The 18,744-nt window shown below is 40.9% G+C and overlaps 1 protein-coding gene across 2 annotated transcripts in view; it reads left to right on the top strand.

Annotated features, from left to right (window-relative positions):
• The first annotated feature begins 5,077 nt into the window (after positions 1 to 5,077).
• The window catches only part of lyn (LYN proto-oncogene, Src family tyrosine kinase), a 108,642-nt gene continuing 94,975 nt past the window's right edge, over positions 5,078 to 18,744 (top strand). For both annotated transcript variants that reach the window (XM_060823449.1, XM_060823445.1), the window contains exon 1: positions 5,078 to 5,238. The gene's annotated coding sequence lies outside the window, so the exon portion shown is untranslated. The remainder of the gene's footprint in view (positions 5,239 to 18,744) is intronic.

Raw genomic sequence — 18,744 nt, 5'->3', positions numbered from 1 at the left:
GAAGAGGCTGAGGGAGAGCCGGTTGAAGTATACAAAATTATGGGAGGTATGGACAAAGTAGATTGTGAGAATCTCTTCCCCATGGGAGAAAAATTTAAGACCAAAGGGCATAAGCTTAATGTGAGAAGCAAGTGATTTAGAAGAGATAATATAAATAACTTTCTCCCCCAGTAGGTGGTAGGAACATGGAATATGCTGCCAGAGAGGATGGTGAGGCAGATACTCCTGCAATCTTTGAGAAGCATCCAGATGTGTACTTAAAATGCCAGAGCATAGTAGGCTATGGACCAAATGCAGGTAAATGGGAGTAGTGTAATTTAGTGTTTGTTGGTTGGCATAGACGAGGTGTGCCAAAGGGCCTGTTTCTATGATGTAAGACTGTATATGCAAATAGGTTTGAGCAGAAACTGGAGCAGTAAATTGTTCTTCTAAACAGTAGCATAATTTTAAGAACAATTTGTGCCCAAATTACTAACTGTACTCAAAAGAACAAAAGAGAGGTGCAGTGCGGGAACAGGCCCTTTGGCCTTCCAAGCTTGTGCTGATCATCATGCCCTAACTAAACCGGAAAAACAAACCTTCGGACCTTATTTGGTCCATATCCCTCTATTCGCTCCTTATTCATGTAACTGCCTCTTAAATGTCGCCAGTATGCCTGCTTCCACTATCTATTGTGGTAGTGTATTCTAGGCTCCTAACACACACTCTGCATGAAAAACTCCCCTCACACATCCCCCTTAAACTTGCCCCACTCACCTTGAATGTGTGCCCCTTATAATTGACGCTTCAATCCTGGGAAAAAGACTCTGACTATCCACCCTATCTATTCCTCTCATAACTTTGTAGACGTCTATCAGGTCTCCTCTCAGTTTCCAGTGACAACAATCTTAGTCTTTTTTACCTTTCCTCATCGTCAATGCCCTCAAAACCGGGCAACATCTTGTGAACCCTTTGATTAGATTAGATTAGATTACTTACAGTGTGGAAACAGGCCCTTCGGCCCAACAAGTCCACACCGGCCCGCCGAAGCGCAACCCACCCATACCCCTACATTTACTCCTTACCTAACACTGCGGGCAATTTAGCATGGCCAATTCACCTGACCCGCACATCTTTGTGACAGTGGGAGGAAACCGGAGGACCCGGAGGAAACCCACGCAGACACGGGGAGAACGTGCAAACTCCACACAGTCAGTCGCCTGAGTCGGGAATTGAACCCGGGTCTCAGGCGCTGTGAGGCAGCAGTGCTAACCACTGTGCCACCGTGCCGCTTTCTGCACTTTCTCCAAAGGTTCCATTTCCTCCTGTTGGTGTGATAACCAAAACTGCACACAATACTCCAAATGCAGCCTTACAAGGGTTTTACATAGCTGCAACATGGTTTGCCGACTCTTACAGATCATTCATTGGCCAATGAAGGCAAGCATGCTATCTGCCTTCTTAATGACCTTGAACACCTGTGTTGTGTCTTTATGGCACTATGGACCTGCCACGCATATCCATCTGTATGTTAATGGTCCTAAGGATTCTGCGATTTACAATATAATTCACACCTAAATTTCACATATGTCTGGAAGAAACTGCAGCTGCCATTTCTGTGCCCAAATCGCAATCAATCTACATCCTGTTCAATCCTTTCACAATCGGCAGCACCATCAGCAACTCCACCAATAGAACATAGAACAATACAGCACAGAACAGGCCCTTCGGCCCACGATGTTGTGCCGAACATCTATCCTAGATTAAGCACCCATCCATGTACCTATCCAATTGCCGCTTAAAGGTCGCCAATGATTCTGGCTCTACCACTGCCATGGGCAGCGCATTCCATGCCCCCACCACTCTCTGGGTAAAGAACCCACCCCTGACATCTCCCCTATACCTTCCACCCTTCACCTTAAATTTATGACCCTTGTAATACTCTGTTGTACCTGGGGAAAAAGTTTCTGACTGTCTACTCTACCTATTCCTCTGATCATCTTATAAACCTCTATCATGTCACCCCTCATCCTTCGCCGTTCCAACGAGAAAAGGCCGAGAACTCTCAACCTGTCCTCGTACGACCTATTCTCCATTCCAGGCAATATCCTGGTAAATCTTCTCTGCACCCTCTCCAAAGCTTCCACATCTTTCCTAAAGTGAGGCGACCAGAACTGCACACAGTACTCCAAATGTGGCCTAACCAAAGTCCTGTACAGCTGCAAAATCATTTCACAACTCTTGAATTCAATCCCTCTGCTAATGAACGCTAATACACCATAGGCCTTCTTACAAGCTCTATCCACCTGAGTGGCAACTTTCAAAGATCTATGTACATAGACCCCAAGATCCCTCTGTTCCTCCACCTGACTAAGAACTCTACCGTTAACCCTGTATTCAGCATTCTTATTTGTTCTTCCAAAATGGACAACCTCACACTTGGCAGGGTTGAACTCCATCTGCCACTCCTCAGTCCAGCTCTGCAACATATCTAAGTCCCTTTGCAGCCGACAACAGCCCTCCTCACTGTCCACAACTCCACCAATCTTCGTATCATCTGCAAATTTACTGACCCACCCTTCAACTCCCTCATCCAAGTCATTAATAAAAATTACAAACAGCAGAGGACCCAGAACTGATCCCTGCGGAACTCCACTTGTAACTGGGCTCCAGGCTGAATATTTACCATCTACCACCACTCTCTGACTTCGACCGGTTAGCCAGTTTTCAATCCGATTGGCCAAGTTTCCCTCTATCCCATGCCTCCTGACTTTCCGCATAAGCCTACCATGGGGAACCTTATCAAATGCCTTACTAAAATCCATGTACACTACATCCACTGCTCTACCCTCATCCACATGCTTGGTCACCTCCTCAAAGAATTCAATAAGACTTGTAAGGCAAGACCTACCCTTCACAAATCTGTGCTGGCTGTCCCTAATCAAGCAGTGTCTTTCCAGATACTCATAAATCCTATCCCTCAGTACCCTTTCCATTACTTTGCCTACCACAGAAGTAAGACTAACTGGCCTGTAATTCCTGGGGTTATCCCTATTCCCTTTTTTGAACAGGGGCACAACATTCGCTACTCTCCAGTCCCCTGGTACCACCCCCGTTGACAGTGAAGACGAAAAGATCATTGCCAACGGTACTGCAATTTCCTCTCTTGCTTCCCACATAATCCTAGGATATATCCCAACAGGCCTGGGGGACTTGTCTATCCTCAAGTTGCTCAAAATGTCCAACACATCTTCCTTCCTAACAAGTATCTCTTCTAGCTTACCAGTCCGTTTCACACTCTCCTCTTCAACAATACGGTCCCTCTCGTTCGTAGATACTGAAGAAAAGTACTCATTCAAGACCTCTCCTATCTCTTCCGACTCAATACACAATCTCCCACGACTGTCCTTGATCGGACCTACCCTCGTTCTCGTCATTCTCATGTTTCTCACATACGCATAAAATGCCTTGGGGTTATCCTTGATCCTATCCGCCAAGGATTTTTCATGCCCTCTCTTAGCTCTCCTAATCCCTTTCTTCAGGTCCATTCTGGCTGTCCTGTATCCCTCCACTGCTCTGTCTGAACCCTGTTTCCTCAACCTTATGTAAGCCTCCTTCTTCCTCTTTACTAGACATTCAACCTCCCTCGTCAACCAAGGCTCCCTCACACGACCATTTCTTTCCTGCCTGATAGGTACATACATATTAAGGACCCGTCGTATCTGCTCCTTGAAAAAGTTCCACATTTCCACCACATCCTTCCCTGACAGCCTATGCTTCCAACTTATGCTCCTCAAATCCTGTCTTACAGCATCGTAATTTCCCTTCCCCCAATTGTAAAATCTACCCTGTTGTGCGCACCTATCTCTCTCCATAACCAAGGTGAAAGTCACAGAATTGTGGTCACCATCACCAAAATGTTCACCCACTAACAAGCCCATCACTTGTCCCGGCTCATTACTGAGTACCAAATCTAATATGGCTTCCCCTCTGGTTGGACAATCTACATACTGAGTTAGAAAAGCTTCCTGGACACACTGCACAAACACAGCCCCATCCAATCTACTTGATCTAAAGACACCAATCTTTGTGTCATCTGCCAACATACTAATCAGTCCACCCACATTTTCCTCAAAGATCATTTATCTATATTACAAACAACAGAGAACCTAAGATGGATCCCTGTGGAACACTACTGCTTACCGGTGTCCATTCTGAAAGCACCTTTTCACCGCTACCCTCTTGTCTTCTATGACTAAGCCCGTTTTGTATCCATCTACCCAGCCCATCCAAATTCCATGTGATTTTAACTTTTGTACCAATCTGCTTATCAAATGCTTTACTAAAGTCCATATAAACTACGTCCACAGCCACTCAAAACAGAAATTTTCCTCCATATTTTAAGAATACTATAAATTTGCTTTTCCTCCTTTTGTCACTGTTTGTATAGTGATAATTTCATCCAAATTATTTTGGAATATTTCTCACATATACATAGAATTTAGAATTCCTTTCATGCCCCGACAATGATATGATCATTCGCAGTTTTGAGTTTTAGAATGACATGATCAAAAATGTCAACATGTGGCTTTTCTTCACATGTTTGGATAAGCCCTGAAGGCCAAGGTTGTTGTTTTTAATGACCCAATTCATTTCTGGAGAAGCCCTTGTTAACTTTTTTTGTTTATTTTATATCACAAGGGAGTGAATCTTAGCTTTCGTTCCAGCTATAAAGTTTGACATGTGAACCATGTGATGGCTATTATAAACAGTTACTCTTTTCTGTCTTTTAATTGTATGGTGGGACTTCACATGTCCAAGGAAGATGGATTTTTAAATTGAATGAATTAACTCTCCTTTACCGCAGTGTTAGTTTCACAGCCAAATAACAATACAATTGCAATCCTTTTGTTTCATTTTAGCCAATTCACTTAGTGTTTATATCACAGTAAACAGTAGCTGGTAAATTATTGCAGATCATGCAAATTGCATGCTAGTCTGGGCTGGGAGGTTTTTTGATTTTATATAAACACCAGGAAGTAACACAAAAAAAACTCACAAGCTAGTTCCTCAATTTTAGTTGTGCTTGTGGGGAGTGGCTAAGGCAGCTGTAAATTTTTTCTGAACTGCTTACCATTCAATGTTGCAAAAACTCCTCTGTTTGCTTTAAACGGTAAAAAAAATCTACATGTAGAAAACTTACTTTGGAGTCGGTACAACAAAAAGACCAATTTTATCTCATTTGGATACGGTTGAAAGGTAAGTAGTTTTCTGTTGCTGGGCTGTTTTGAGTGAGTGAAATGGACAAACAGCTGAACTCTGTCCTTTTGTATGTTGTTCCTTATTTTTGGTTTAAAATCTTAACAGTGTTTACCAACATCAGAGGCAGTAAAAATCTTCTGTATTTTGGTTCTTACTAATGTGGATAAGTAGTGATGGATGCTAAAATCTTTAAGATAACAGGGTGCTTTCTCTGAGTGTGATCAAATTCCATAAATTTTACTTATAAATTTGCATGCACTATGCACCATTGAACATTTTAAATAAAAATAACTTTAAATATGATAAGTTCTATGATTTTTATAGCAAAAAATAGATATTACTTTAATAAAAAGCTGTAGCTAGCAATGTTTTGTTTTGATCCTAAATCAGATTGTTCAATTGATCCAATGAGTTTCTAACAGTTAAATTGGATCATGATTCCTAGAAACTACTAAACATTTGTGTTCAGAGGTATTTTGGTGTCCTTATGTATGAAGTAAAAAGTTAATATGCAGATACAGCAGGAAAGTATGAAAGCAAATAATATGTTGGCATTTGTCATAAGATCATGAGAATCAAAAGTAGCTGTAGGCCTTTTGGCACTTCAAATCTGCTGCGCCATTTAGTAAGATCAAATTGTGACCTTGCCTCAACTTTCTGCTCCCTCTTTCTCTTTCATACACGCATACTTTGAGTGAGATTTTTGGTTAAGAAAGTTTGTTACAGAATCTCAATGATGCAATACTGATGTGAATAAAGTGATGGCAACATCAGTCTACATAATCCAAATGTCACTTACAGAAACTGAACTTCAGCTATTAAGTAAAGTTAGCTATTATTATCCAAGGCAAAAGGCCTATAATGCAGGTTTATTAGTCAAGATGAGAAGCACAGTGGTGTAGAGTTGCTAATTTGCTGATCCTATATGTCAGCAAATTATCTGTGTTGATGATCTTTCATCAATTTACCCTTTGAATTGCACTTGGAAACTAAATGTAGACATTTCTAAAGGAACTTGTAAGCCTCTATCCTTCAAAGGTTACACTGGTTGTGTCTGACTCTGGTGATATAGGTTCAATTTTAATACCGATGAAGTGCCTCATTCATAGCAATGGATGTTTGGATGACATACTAATTTGAGTACTCACCGACCTAATGAAACATTCTTTTCATTTGCAAAGCCGTTCCCATATCCTGACCAGTACTCAACACCACACGGTCAGTCATCTCTTTTGCTATTTCTGGAATATTGTGGTATACAAATTGGTTGTCACACTTGCCTCCAAACAATTCTTAACATCAGAATGCAATGTAATATTGAAGGAGGCTACTTGGCCCATTTTATCTATGCTGTATAATGTTAGCTATAATAAATTATAAGGTCAAGCCTCACAAATCTTATAAGTTCTTTTAAGGATGTAACAAAACACATTGATGAAAGTAGAGCAGTGGATGTGATGTACATGGATTTTAACAACGCATTTGATAGGGTTTCCCATGGTAGACTCATTCAGAAAGTAAGGAGGCATGGAATACAATTCTGTCTGAATACAGAATTGGCTGGTCCATAGAAGACAGAGGGTGGTGATAGATGGAAAATATTCAGCTTGAATCTTGGTGACCAGTGGTGTAACAGAGGAATCAGTTCTGGGACCTCTGCTCTTTGTGATTTTTATAAATGACTTGGATGAGGAAGTAGAAAGCTGGGTTAGTAAGTTTGCCGATGACACCGTGGAGTTGTGGATTGTGTGGAGGGCTTTTGTAGGGTGCAACAAGACATTACTAAGATGCAGAACTGGGCTGAAAAATGGCAGATGAAGTTCAACCTGGAGTGTGAAAGGTCGAATTTGAATGCAGAATACAGGGTTAAAGGCAGGATTCTTGACAGTGTGGAGGGACGGAGGGATCTTGCGTGTCTGTGTCCATAGATCCCTCAAAGTTGCCACCCAGGTTGCTCGGATTGTTAAGAAAGCAGGGGTATTGAGTTTAAGAGCCAGCAGCTCTATAGGGTCCTGGTTAGACCACACTTGGAATATTGTTTTCAGTTCTGGTTGCCTCAGTATAGGAAAGATGTGGAAGCTTTAGAGAGGATGCAGAGGAGATTTACCAGGATGCTTCCTGGACTGGAGGGCATGTCTTATGAAGAGAAGTTGAGGAAACTAGGGCTTTTCTCATTGGAGCGAAAGATGAGAGGTGATTTGATAGAGGTGTACGAGATATTGAGAGGCATAGATAGAGTGGATAGCCAGAGACTTTTTCCCATGGCAGAAATGTCTATCATAAGGGGGCATAATTTTAAGGTGGTTGGAGGAAGGTTTAGGGGAGATGTCAGAGGTAGGACTTTTACTCAGACAGTGGTGGGTGTGTGGAATGCACTGACAGCAGTGGTAATAGAATCAGATACATTAGGGATCTTTAAGCGGCTCTTGTATAGGCACATGGAAGTTAGAACAATGAAGGATCTGTAGGTTAATCTGATCTTAGAGTAGGATAAAGGTTGACGCAACATTAAGGGCCAAAGGGCCTGTACTGTGCAGTACTGTTCTACATTCTGATGAGTTAATCCTTGCCTTCTGCCCTCCAAGTCTTTACTAAATGTTCAATTGAACAAATTTCTCCAAGTAAAAGTGAACTAATCCTTTTTATAGAGTCTTAATTTTACTTTTCTGACTTTGTATTTTGAGCTTTTATTAATAAAGCAAAAGATCCCATAAACCTCACTAACCGCTTTCTAAACTTATCTGCCATACTCAATATTTGTGTGTACATACATCCCTAGATCTGGTTGTTGCTGCACTTTGTTTCTTTATTTGCCTCACTGCCTCATTCCTACCAAAATGCATAATTTCTATTATGTTCAACCTGTCATGTGACCAAGTGTTAGAATGTAAGACTTTGGAGCATAATAGGTCATTAGGCTCTTCGAACCTCATCTACCACAATTTAGGGCCATAGCTGTTTTGCTTGCGTTCTAAACTCCACATTTTTGTCTACCATCAATCCTTCAATTTTAGGTACAACCCAGCAAGCTATCCTCATGTTGCTGTGAACGCACTTCAGTTCCGCTTAGACTTTCATTTCCTCTTCTTAGCACTATTTAAAGATTGAATGCAATATACTTTGTTTCTCTGGAGATTAAGCTTTATTATCCATTTGACATATTTTTTATTCTTTTTGATAAAACAAGTGGCTCATTCATTTTAATTTGTATGTTGTTAACAGTGGAACTCTACATCTTTAAATGGAAGTATATTTCTGATTTCATATTGAACTATAAGTGGCTCTTTTAGGTTTTTTTGGAAAAAAATCTCTATTCTTGTATTGATAAAGATTTATTTCAGTATCATACAGGCTATGTTGAGTGAGGACATATGAGCAAACCACTCTCAAGTGGTTTGTTTTGAGGTACAGATATGGTTTGATTTAGATATTGACTTTGCCCACTTCTGTAGGGGTAGAGCAGTAACAACTGAGGAAATTCTGAGCCATAAATTGTTGCTAAATATTGGGTGAAGAAAGCTCTTCACATCATTTGATCTCCATTATGGAATCCAATCTGACTGCCTTCCCATAGCAGTATTCCATTATAACTTAAATAGATAGTTCTCATCAAAACCATGAGTCAATGTCAGCTTAAATTAAACTGTTACAACTCTTTGTCCTCATCCTGTTTTGAAATAAAATGTAAAAATAGAGTTGCTCAGGAATGATTGTATAGCATAGTTATTAAATAAACATTTTGCATTATTTACATATGAATGATTGTGAATGTAAAAGGCATACTACAGGAGAACATAAAATCTTGATTAGCATAGAAAAGGCATTTCCTAAATGCACTAAACACAAAGTGGATGAAGTTAAAAAATCACACAAAACCAGCTTAAAGTTCAACAGGTTTACTTGGAAATACTAGTTTTCAGAGTGCTGTTCTTCACCTCTAACCTCATATCTTTAATGCAGCAAAGGTGTGAAGTTAGAGGTAAATGAGCAGTTCTGCAAAAGCTAATACTTCCAAATAAACCTGTTGGACTATAACCTGGTGTCGTGTGATTTTTAACTTCGTCCACCCTAGTCCAACATTGGCACCTCCTCGTCCACACAAAATGGGGAAGTCTAATGGCATACAATTTGAGATGTTGGAACTAAACAAGAGGCTCTGGTGATAATCATTGAATTTGCCTAAAATATGAGATTATGTAGTAGAAGAATAATATCCATTGTAACTCCAATGCTCCAGGAGAGAGAAGAATAAACTAAACATCCATAGTTAATGTCAGGTATGGAAAAATTGGAGCAATGTTTAAACAGACTTGCCCAAATATTGTAAGCTATTTACCTGTCAGAAAGCTGCTATGATCCCACCACTTGTGGCTTGATGTCCTTCTTTACATAATCATGATGATGCATCAAGGCCATTACTATTTTAACTGACATCCTGAGCAAACAAAGCACTGCCGTTTTTCTTCAAGATGCAGATTTTATGAAGAATGTCAAGACCAAGAGAACACTAAGTAGATGCTTTAGTTAAAATTATTTTCTGTGGCGTCTGCATCAGTTCACCTGCACTTTGGGCCCCAAAGGGAAGACCTAGTGTGTTGCTGACCCCTTCCAAAAGCTGTGATTTCTATGATTTGAAATGGAGAAGCAATTGACCCACTTACTTTTGTTGGTAGGTGGGTTGGTGGGTGATCTTTCAGCTGCTCTCCATTAATCACAGGACAGAAGTCAACTGATGGGAGTTTAATGAAGCCAAAGAGTTAAAATAGTCAAGGTCTGGTCTCCGAAGCAGTAGATGAGTTTCCAATTCTCTTTGCTACTGGCCTACCTACAGTTGAAATGCTGCAATTTGAGATAGAATGGCCTCACTATTTGTTGGCAGGATATCTGGCTATGAATGAAAAGCTTATGTATTGAGGACTGGAAAGAATTTGACTCCTTAGCTTTTTGTTTATATTTAGGTTCAGATGTCTACCTGAGAATTTACTAAACTCACTGATTAGGCCAACAGGACAGAACTGAAATTAGGATAGCATAAAAACACAGCCTGAATTTTGGGAGATATGTGCCTACCAGTTGAGACGTGGCAAAATTGGTGGAGAGGTTTTGAAAGAAAGACTCTTTTTGTGTGTAATGGGATCCAGAATCCAGAGGTAATCACGGTTTTGGGAAATGTCACCCAAGAGAATGGTATCCAAAGCTTGCCTAGTGGCACCTAAAGGAACACACTTTCTCTTCCTGGTCTATAATGAAGCTTATATAGAATTAAAATTTTCATTTTCCGGTCTCTTTTGACTCTTGACCCAGCAGTGGGCATGCCTCCACTGGTCCCTGCTCTGGCCTCCAATTGATATGGCAGATAGCATTATGGAAGCCTAACCTGGATACTTAAAACGTTCGCAATAAAATGAAGATGGCTGTACTTCAAAAGGAGCATCTCTTTAATTTCCTTTTGACACTTTCCTCTCAGATGGAGTTCGAATTAAGACCAATAGTGAACATTTAGAAATGTATCTGCTATTCTGAATAGCTGACATGAATTTATTGGATTTATTGACAAGTGGTTGCTACCAGCAAGATAAGTTATGCAGTTGGTGATATATTTTTCTGAATTAATTCAATAGAATGCCTTGCAAGACTTATGTTGAAAAATTCTAATGTCCAGTGAAAAAGGAAATATAGTCCAAAATATACCGTGTGGTATATCCACCGTAGGACGGCACGGTGGCTCAGTGGTTAGCACTGCAGCCTCCCCGCGCCAGAGACCCGGGTTTGATTGCAGCCTCAGGCGACTGCCTGTGTGGAGTTTGCACACTCTCCCCGTGTCTGCGTGAATTTCTTCCAGGTGCTCCGGATTCCTCCCACAGTCCAAAGATTGGCCATGCTAAATTGCCCATAGTGTTAGGTGCATTAGTCAGAGGGAAATAGGTCTGGGTGGGTTACTCTTCGGAGGGTCAGTGTGGACTTGTTGGGCCAAAAGCCCTGTTCCATACTGTAGGGAATCTAATCTAATATGCAAATGGTTGAACAGGAAATGGATGAAGAACAAAGAAACATACAGCTCAGGAACAGGCCCTATGGCCTGCCAAGCCTGCATTGGTCCAGATTCTCTATCTAAATCTGTTGCCTATTTTCTAAGGATCTATATCCCTTTGTTCCCTGCCCATACACATACCTGTCTAGATGCATCTTAAATGACGCTGTCGTGCCTGCCTCTACCACCTCCCTCTGCATAAAGAACTTTCCACACACATCTCCCTTAAACTTTTCCCCTCTCACTTTGAACTCATGACTCTTGGGGAAAAAGCTTCTTGCTATCCACCCTATACGTACATTTCATGATTTTGTAGACCTCAGTCAGGTCCCCCCCCCCCCCCCCCCCCCCCCCCCCCCCCAACCCCCATCTTTAATTGGAGAGTGATAGCAAGTAATCATTGTTTGATGATTTGGACTTAGGTACAGGGGAATATGTGAAAATGTTCCTATGAAATGAAAAATTAGTTAACAGATTATGAAAGTCTTCAGACTTGTCTTTTCTACGTAAATGCAGTGAATACATGAGTAAATAATGATGATTTTTGTAGAAAACTTTGGTTATCATTCTATGCACAATTTTGGCTGCTCCATCATGTGAAGGCCATCAAGACATAAATGTTGGAAACTGAGGTCCTCCCGAAAACTCTGTAAACTCAAAATTTCATATTTGGTATGTCCTGTGTAGTGTGAGACCGCCTCGATCTGTGTTACAGTAGTAATGAGTCAAAAATTGTCGTGCTGGAAAAGCACAGCCAGTCGGACAACATCCAAGGAGCAGGAATGTCAACATTTCAAGCATAAGCTCTTCATCAAGAATGTCATTCCTGATGAAAAGCTTATGCTCAAAACATCAACTCTCTTGTTCCTCGGATGCTGGCTGACTGGCTGTGCTTTGCTAGCACCACACTTTTTGACTCGGATTTCCAGCATCTGCAATCCTCACTTTCTCCTTACAATAGTTATGAGCCTTCTACTGACATAAACAAAAGATTTGTTGAGTGCCACACTACCCTACTATTAGTGCAATCGTTTCAAAAGTAAGATTTTTGTTCTTTAGAAGCAATGAAAACTAATATTCAAGTGGAGGTGGGAAAGGGGACAGCTCGTTGTCCCAGCTGTATAAATTGCTTACTTAACTGACATATAACATTATCATATTTAAACTGCTGCTTAACAAACTCAAACTATCAAAAGGTTTTTACAAATCATTGACTGCCTGCATTTGTTAACTGTGATCTCGAACACCTGAAAATTAAAATAGGGCAACAAGAGATGAAAGCTGATTTGAACACTATACAAGCAAAGCATTAAAGAACCAATAAAATCTGAATCAGAACTGAGAATAATTCCTCCCATGATTGTATTTAACCGAGGTGGGTTTGCAGATGAGTGAGAAACTTACTGAGCATTTCAACCTGACATTTGGCTTGGGAAACAGAGTGAAGAGCAATTTGAAATTTACCAGGTGTGAGTGCAGCAGGACTTGTTTTTCAGTGAAACAGACAAAGCTGAGAAGTCTTCAAACAGTGACCTGAATAGCTGCAGCCATGTCCAGGTGAAATGTTACTGTTCATAGCACTTCCTCTGAGTTTTTCTTGTTACTTGGAACATGTTTTATAAATCCTTGGAAATCGATTCATTTTTTTTATACCTCTCTCAACCTGCACTGCTTGCTGTCAACCTTCACTGCAATTTGGGTGCAGCTTGAGCAGCTCTACATCAGAACTCTGATGTGGAAAAAAGATGAGCAGTAGCAAGAACAATATCAGCTGCCTTCTCCTTATCCACTTGTTGTTTTACAGTATAGAGGAATTGGACATGGAATTCAAACTCCAAAGAGACCCCTTACACAGAGTCTATAGGTTTAGAAACAGTTTACTTGACTCTGTATAAACACCAGTTATTCAGGTAAATCAAACATTCATAGCAATTCATTGCTGCCATCAGCCTCTTGGAACAAATCCTCCCTGCCACTGAACCAGTTCGGCTGGTATAAGCAGCAGCAATCAAGGAGATCATCACTGAAAGTCCCCATTCACTTCCTCTCCTTGGAGTTCTGTTCTCTACTCTGCAAGAAGAGAAAGCAGAGAGTTGTAAGTAATTGATTGTATGAAGCAGAAAAAAACGAACCTTTGTGAATAGTGACTGTGAGCATGTGTAAGATGATGCAGAAATGACTGTGTCTTGGATGCCCAGATGAGAATGAAAGATTTCTTATGATAGAAGAATGAATGGAGATGGGAGGTATATTAGTTTGAGCAATGCTGGGCAGGGAAATGCTGGGAATATCAGAAGTACCTGAAGGGGTTTGACACAATCTCTTTCCCTTAGATGAGCTTCTTGAACATCTTGGGCCACTGGCTCTTAGTTCAAGCAACCTTCTGCTGCTCGCTTGCTTGGCCATTGCTATCCATGCCTGCTTAGTTGGAGAGACTGATATCTATCTTCAATCCTTGGCAAATATCAACTCACTTCACTCCCTAATTTCCTGCAGCAATAAACCAAAGAGTGAAAGCACCAGAAGTATCCTCCTTGAGCCTGTTTTGTAATCCTGTGGCAGCTGAAGCACAAGTATAAGTTGTTTCCAGGATATTATCCTTCCTGCCTCACTCTGGTTGGAAACAGAATGCTAATGCTAAGGCAGACTGTGGAATAATGGTAATGCCACTGGTCTTACATGCAGAGGCCCAGCATGAGTTCAAATCTCACTGTGGTGGAGTTTAAATTCAATCATTTGTGGGCAGCACAGTGGTTAGCACTGCTGCCTCACAGCGCCAGAGACCTGGGGTTCAATTCCTGCCTCAGGCGACTCTGTGTGGAGTTTGCACATTCTTCCCGTGTCTGCGTGGGTTTCCTCTGGGTGCTCTGGTTTCCTCCCACAATCCAAAAATGTACAAGTTAGGTGAATTGACCTGGCTAAATTGCCCGTAGTGTTAGGGGAATGGGTCTGGGTGGTGGCGCTTTGGCAGTTCGGCGTGGACTTGTTGGGCTAAAGGGCCTGTTTCCACACTGTAAGTAATCTAATCTAATGTGAAAAATAAACAACTATGGCAAAGATCATTGACAGGGCAAATGGGTTCCTGATATGCATGTTTGTCAAGTTAAAATGTTTCCTGGAGAATACAGGAGTGAACAATGGGAAATTCAGAGTAGATGCTTAAAAATCTGAAACCATTTCTATTGAAATAGGGTTTTGTAAACAGACACAACTAGGACATTCACACCCATCCTCACTCAAATTTGACCAGTGGACTATCCATTTTGGCTTCTTCCTGAGGTCCTCAACATCACTGACATAAATCTTCAATTTGATTCACTTCACATGATCCCAAGAAATGGCTGAAGTAACTGGATACTGCAAAGAATATGGCCTTTAAATGCCTTCTGGCAAAAATACTAAAAAAGTTATGGTCCCGAACTTACTGGGTCCCCAGCTATTTCAGCAACAACACTGGCAACTATCCATCAATATGAAAAGTAACACAAATAGATCCTGTCCACAAAAACTAGAACATATCCAATCGAATCAATTACCACCCTATAGACCTACTCTCCTTCCTGAACAATGTGTTGGAAGGAAGTGTCAACAGTGTTGTCAAGCAGCATTAGCTCTGCAATAATCTGCATACTGCCATTCAGTTTGGGTTCCACCAAGCCCTTTCTGCTCCTGACCTCATGATAGTCCCGTTTTAAGTGATAGGTAATGAACATCTCTCTTGATATCTAATGACATTACCATGATGAATCTGCATTTGTGTGTTGATATCCACAGACCTTAATTGCTAATGGAGTCTTTCATATCATTTCCAGAAGGCCTTTTGAAAGTTTACATATGCTATCATGTGCCATTGTAATGTCATCAGACCTATTCAGGTCTAACTGAAATATTGTTTCCTCAAAAATATCCAAGGTTAGTCAAGTAAGCATTGATGTTTTATTTTACACAAAGTATTATTAGGATACAGAAAATATTACTGAAACGCTATAATGTCAGGCACTATAGCTGGAATGTTTTGAAAAGCTAAATAGTCCTACTGCTGGTACCAAGAATGGGGACCCTAACCCTTTAGGCAGGAGTCAAGGATCTGTGTGGCATTTTACCAATGGTCAATTGCCCTGGCAGTGGCCACTTAATCATCCAAATGAGTATGGCAGCCCATCTCCCAAGGCTGCCAGAACAATCAGAGATTGAAGTATTTTAGTTTTTATCTATCTATCACTGATAGATGTAGCCACTGCTGTTGGTGCAGGCAGGAGAGGTGTTTCCATGCTAAGCTGTCTTCCAAAGGCAAACTTTTTTTTAAACAGTTAACATGCAGGAGTGGGACTGATTGGGATACATCCTATGGTAACAGTGCCATTGTTCTGGGGGTGGGGTGGTGGTCAGCACCATCAGGCAATCTTCCATCCCTTTCAGAAACCCCAAGGTTTACCTGGTAGTCTCCCTACGTGCTGGTGACCCCTCTCAATGCTGGTGGGACAAGAGGTAGCTCTCAATTGAGGATAATAATTGTTTGTGCACATCCAGTCAGTGAGTGGCCAACTGGCTGATAGTCTCTCTCCTGAGAATGTACATGTGACAGACAGATGTCCAGCTGTCCTTCTAAAACCTTTTACTGCCATTTTAAGACCTCCTGTCTCTTAGCCTTTTTCCAGAGGGCTGATTAAAACCTAATCTGATAGCTTCATTTAAAATATACCTGGTTAAACAATTGTAAAGGAAATTGATGAGATAGAGGGAATAGTATAGTTACAAAATGGCATGATGGCTTAGTGGTTAGCACTGCTGCTTCATGGCGCCAGGGTCCCCGGTTTGATTCCAGCTTCGGGTGATTGTCTGTGTGGAGTTTGCATATTCTCCCCATGTCTGCATGGGTTTCTCCAGCTGCTCTGGTTTCCTCCCACAGTCCAAAGATGTGCAGGTCAGGTGAATTGGCCATGCTAAATTGCCCATAGTGTTAGCTGCATTAGTCAGAGGAAAATGGGTCTGGGTGAATACTCTTCGGAGAACTTGATGGGCCGAACGGCCTGTTTCCACACTGTATGGAATCTAACCTAATATAACTTCATCTGAAAATTCTGATTTGTTACAAGCATAACTGGTTGTTTTGTTTTATTCATGTGATTTGTGGTAATCTTCATGTCTTTTCAGTCCAAAATTCAGTCTAAATACATATTGGTTCCACATCTTCTGAAGTCTCTATACAAGGTGAGCATTGTCTGGGTTGAGTCTGTCAATTTTATTTTACTGTTATCAAACTTATTATCCTTGTTCTAAAATTATTTGGCACTATTTTCTTTTTAACACTGTTTATGCAATATCTCCAACGTACCAAAACTTTCCAGGCAGATCACAGGAATATTTTCAGACAAAATTTGGCACTAGGTGTTCATATTAGAATTAGTATTAGTATCTTGGTTCAGAAAAGGGGACCAGAGCTTGGTTTTGAATGAAACATTGAAGGATGAGAAAACAGTTGAAATGTGGAGAGGTTGAGGAGAAACTTCCAAAGTTCTGGCCTGGATAACTGACAGCAATGTTGCTAATGCTGGGGTAAAAGACATCTGATGACAAAAAAAAGTTTTCTTTCAGATATCCTCCATGTGATTACTTGGCTGAGTTCCACTTGGATCTCAACAAGCCAACAGTTGCACAGTGGTAGGGAGGGAAAACTTTGTATAATTGCCATATCTATTACCTTATAGTAAAAGCTATTTCTTCTCTCCGCCTGTGTGTTTACTTAGACATGATTTAAGTGGTTTGTAGTCAACAAAAACTTCTGACAAATATTGTCAATTGCTATAACAAAAACAGAGATTGATGGGAAAACTCAGCAGGTGTATAGAGAGTCAACTTATGTGGAGAGACAGCAAAATTTACGTTTTGGTGCTTTGAAACTTACTGTAACTGAAAAAAAGAGGTGGGAGAAGGGGGACAATAGGTAGAGATGGAACCTATAATGGGCAAAAGATTTTGGTAAAGGTCAGCCTGGGAGAATTGATAAGGGAGAAGGTGTTCAAGCCCTAAAGCTGTTGAACTGGATATTGAGTCTAAAAGACTACAGGGTTCCCCAGTGGAAAGTGAAGTGCTGTTCTTTCACTTTGTGCTGAGCTTTTTTGGAACACTGCAGGAGGTGGTGTGTTAAAATGGCAGGCGACCAGAACGTCATTTGTGCGGACAGATTGTAGACATTCTACAAACCGGTTGCCCAGTCCTCATCCCCCCAAAAAAGGAGGCTGCATTGTGAGCAGTGAATACAGTAGACTAGATTGAGTGAATTACAGGTAAATCTTCACCTAGAAGGTGTGCCTGGAAATATTAAGAGGGAGAAAGTAAATGGGTAGGTGTTACACCTTCTATGATTGCATGAGTGCTATGAGAGTGTAGGAGGAGTGCACCAAAGTGACCTGGAGGGAACAGTTCCCAGGTAGGCTGATGAGGGAGGGAACGCCCAAAGATGGCATCTTGGCAGAGGTGGTGAAAATGGCAGTTAATGATCTTTTAGATGTGGATGCTGCTCTGGTGGTAGTTAAGTACAAAAGTTCTGTAACGATGCAATGGGAGGATAGAGAATGTGAATAGCTATGGTTGATTGATAGCCGTGAAAATATAAGGCTAATATATTTTAATAGGAATGTTAATTAAATATTTTTGTCTGGCTCTCCACTTGAACGAGACATTCCTTTGTGCTTCTGAAAGGCTGTAAAACATGTTTCTTTGCAAATGTCCTAAAATTGTGTAGCTGCATAAATATTCCTTCAAAGCAGCCAACAAGGGCAGGAGTGCTGTAGTGTGGGCTGCTATTCACACTCCTCTCTCATGACAGCAAACGTTTTGGAAACTGGAATGAGGGTGAGAATTCAGAAACCAGTTTTGTTTCCCAAATGATTGACAAAAATTCAGGCCAGGGACTGATGAGCTCAATGAAGAATTTCCACACAAAAGTTTGAATCTTATATGTTGGGCCAATTCTGGTTCAATGAAGGCCAAGGAGACACACTAGGGTACAAGGAATTTAATGCGTGTGTGGATACCTAAGTGTTATGAAGGGTTATGGAAGGTCAGTTTGCATGAAGAAGATGGAAGTAGACCATACAGTGTAACAGAAAGGATATTGTTGTGTATTTGTATAGGTATGTTGGACTATCACTTTGAGTCCAATCATGTGATGTAATAAAGATGTAATTGATCATTTTGGGTGGAAAACAGCTTACCTTGCTGCCTGTAATGTAAATCGCTCTAGTATAAAGCTTCTGTGGTTTAAAGTTTTAGCCTCCTGGTCCTTCTTGTAACTTGCTTTATAAAGCATTCTTCCCAGAGCTTTAGTTTCTAATTAAGTTCCCCAATGCATGTTTAACTTAAGGTTTGGAACTTCCCTCCCTGTGAAGATCTGTCTGCTCAGTGCATTGTCCTTTAAAGTCGAAAAATGTGGCACTGGAAAAGCACAGACAACATCCGGGTAGCAGGAG

The sequence above is a fragment of the Hemiscyllium ocellatum genome, chromosome 4, assembly GCF_020745735.1.
Source record: "Hemiscyllium ocellatum isolate sHemOce1 chromosome 4, sHemOce1.pat.X.cur, whole genome shotgun sequence".
NCBI classification, from domain to species: domain Eukaryota; kingdom Metazoa; phylum Chordata; class Chondrichthyes; order Orectolobiformes; family Hemiscylliidae; genus Hemiscyllium; species Hemiscyllium ocellatum.
The sequence above is the reverse complement of the archived record's forward strand: the minus strand, read 5'-3'. Positions and strand labels throughout refer to the sequence as shown.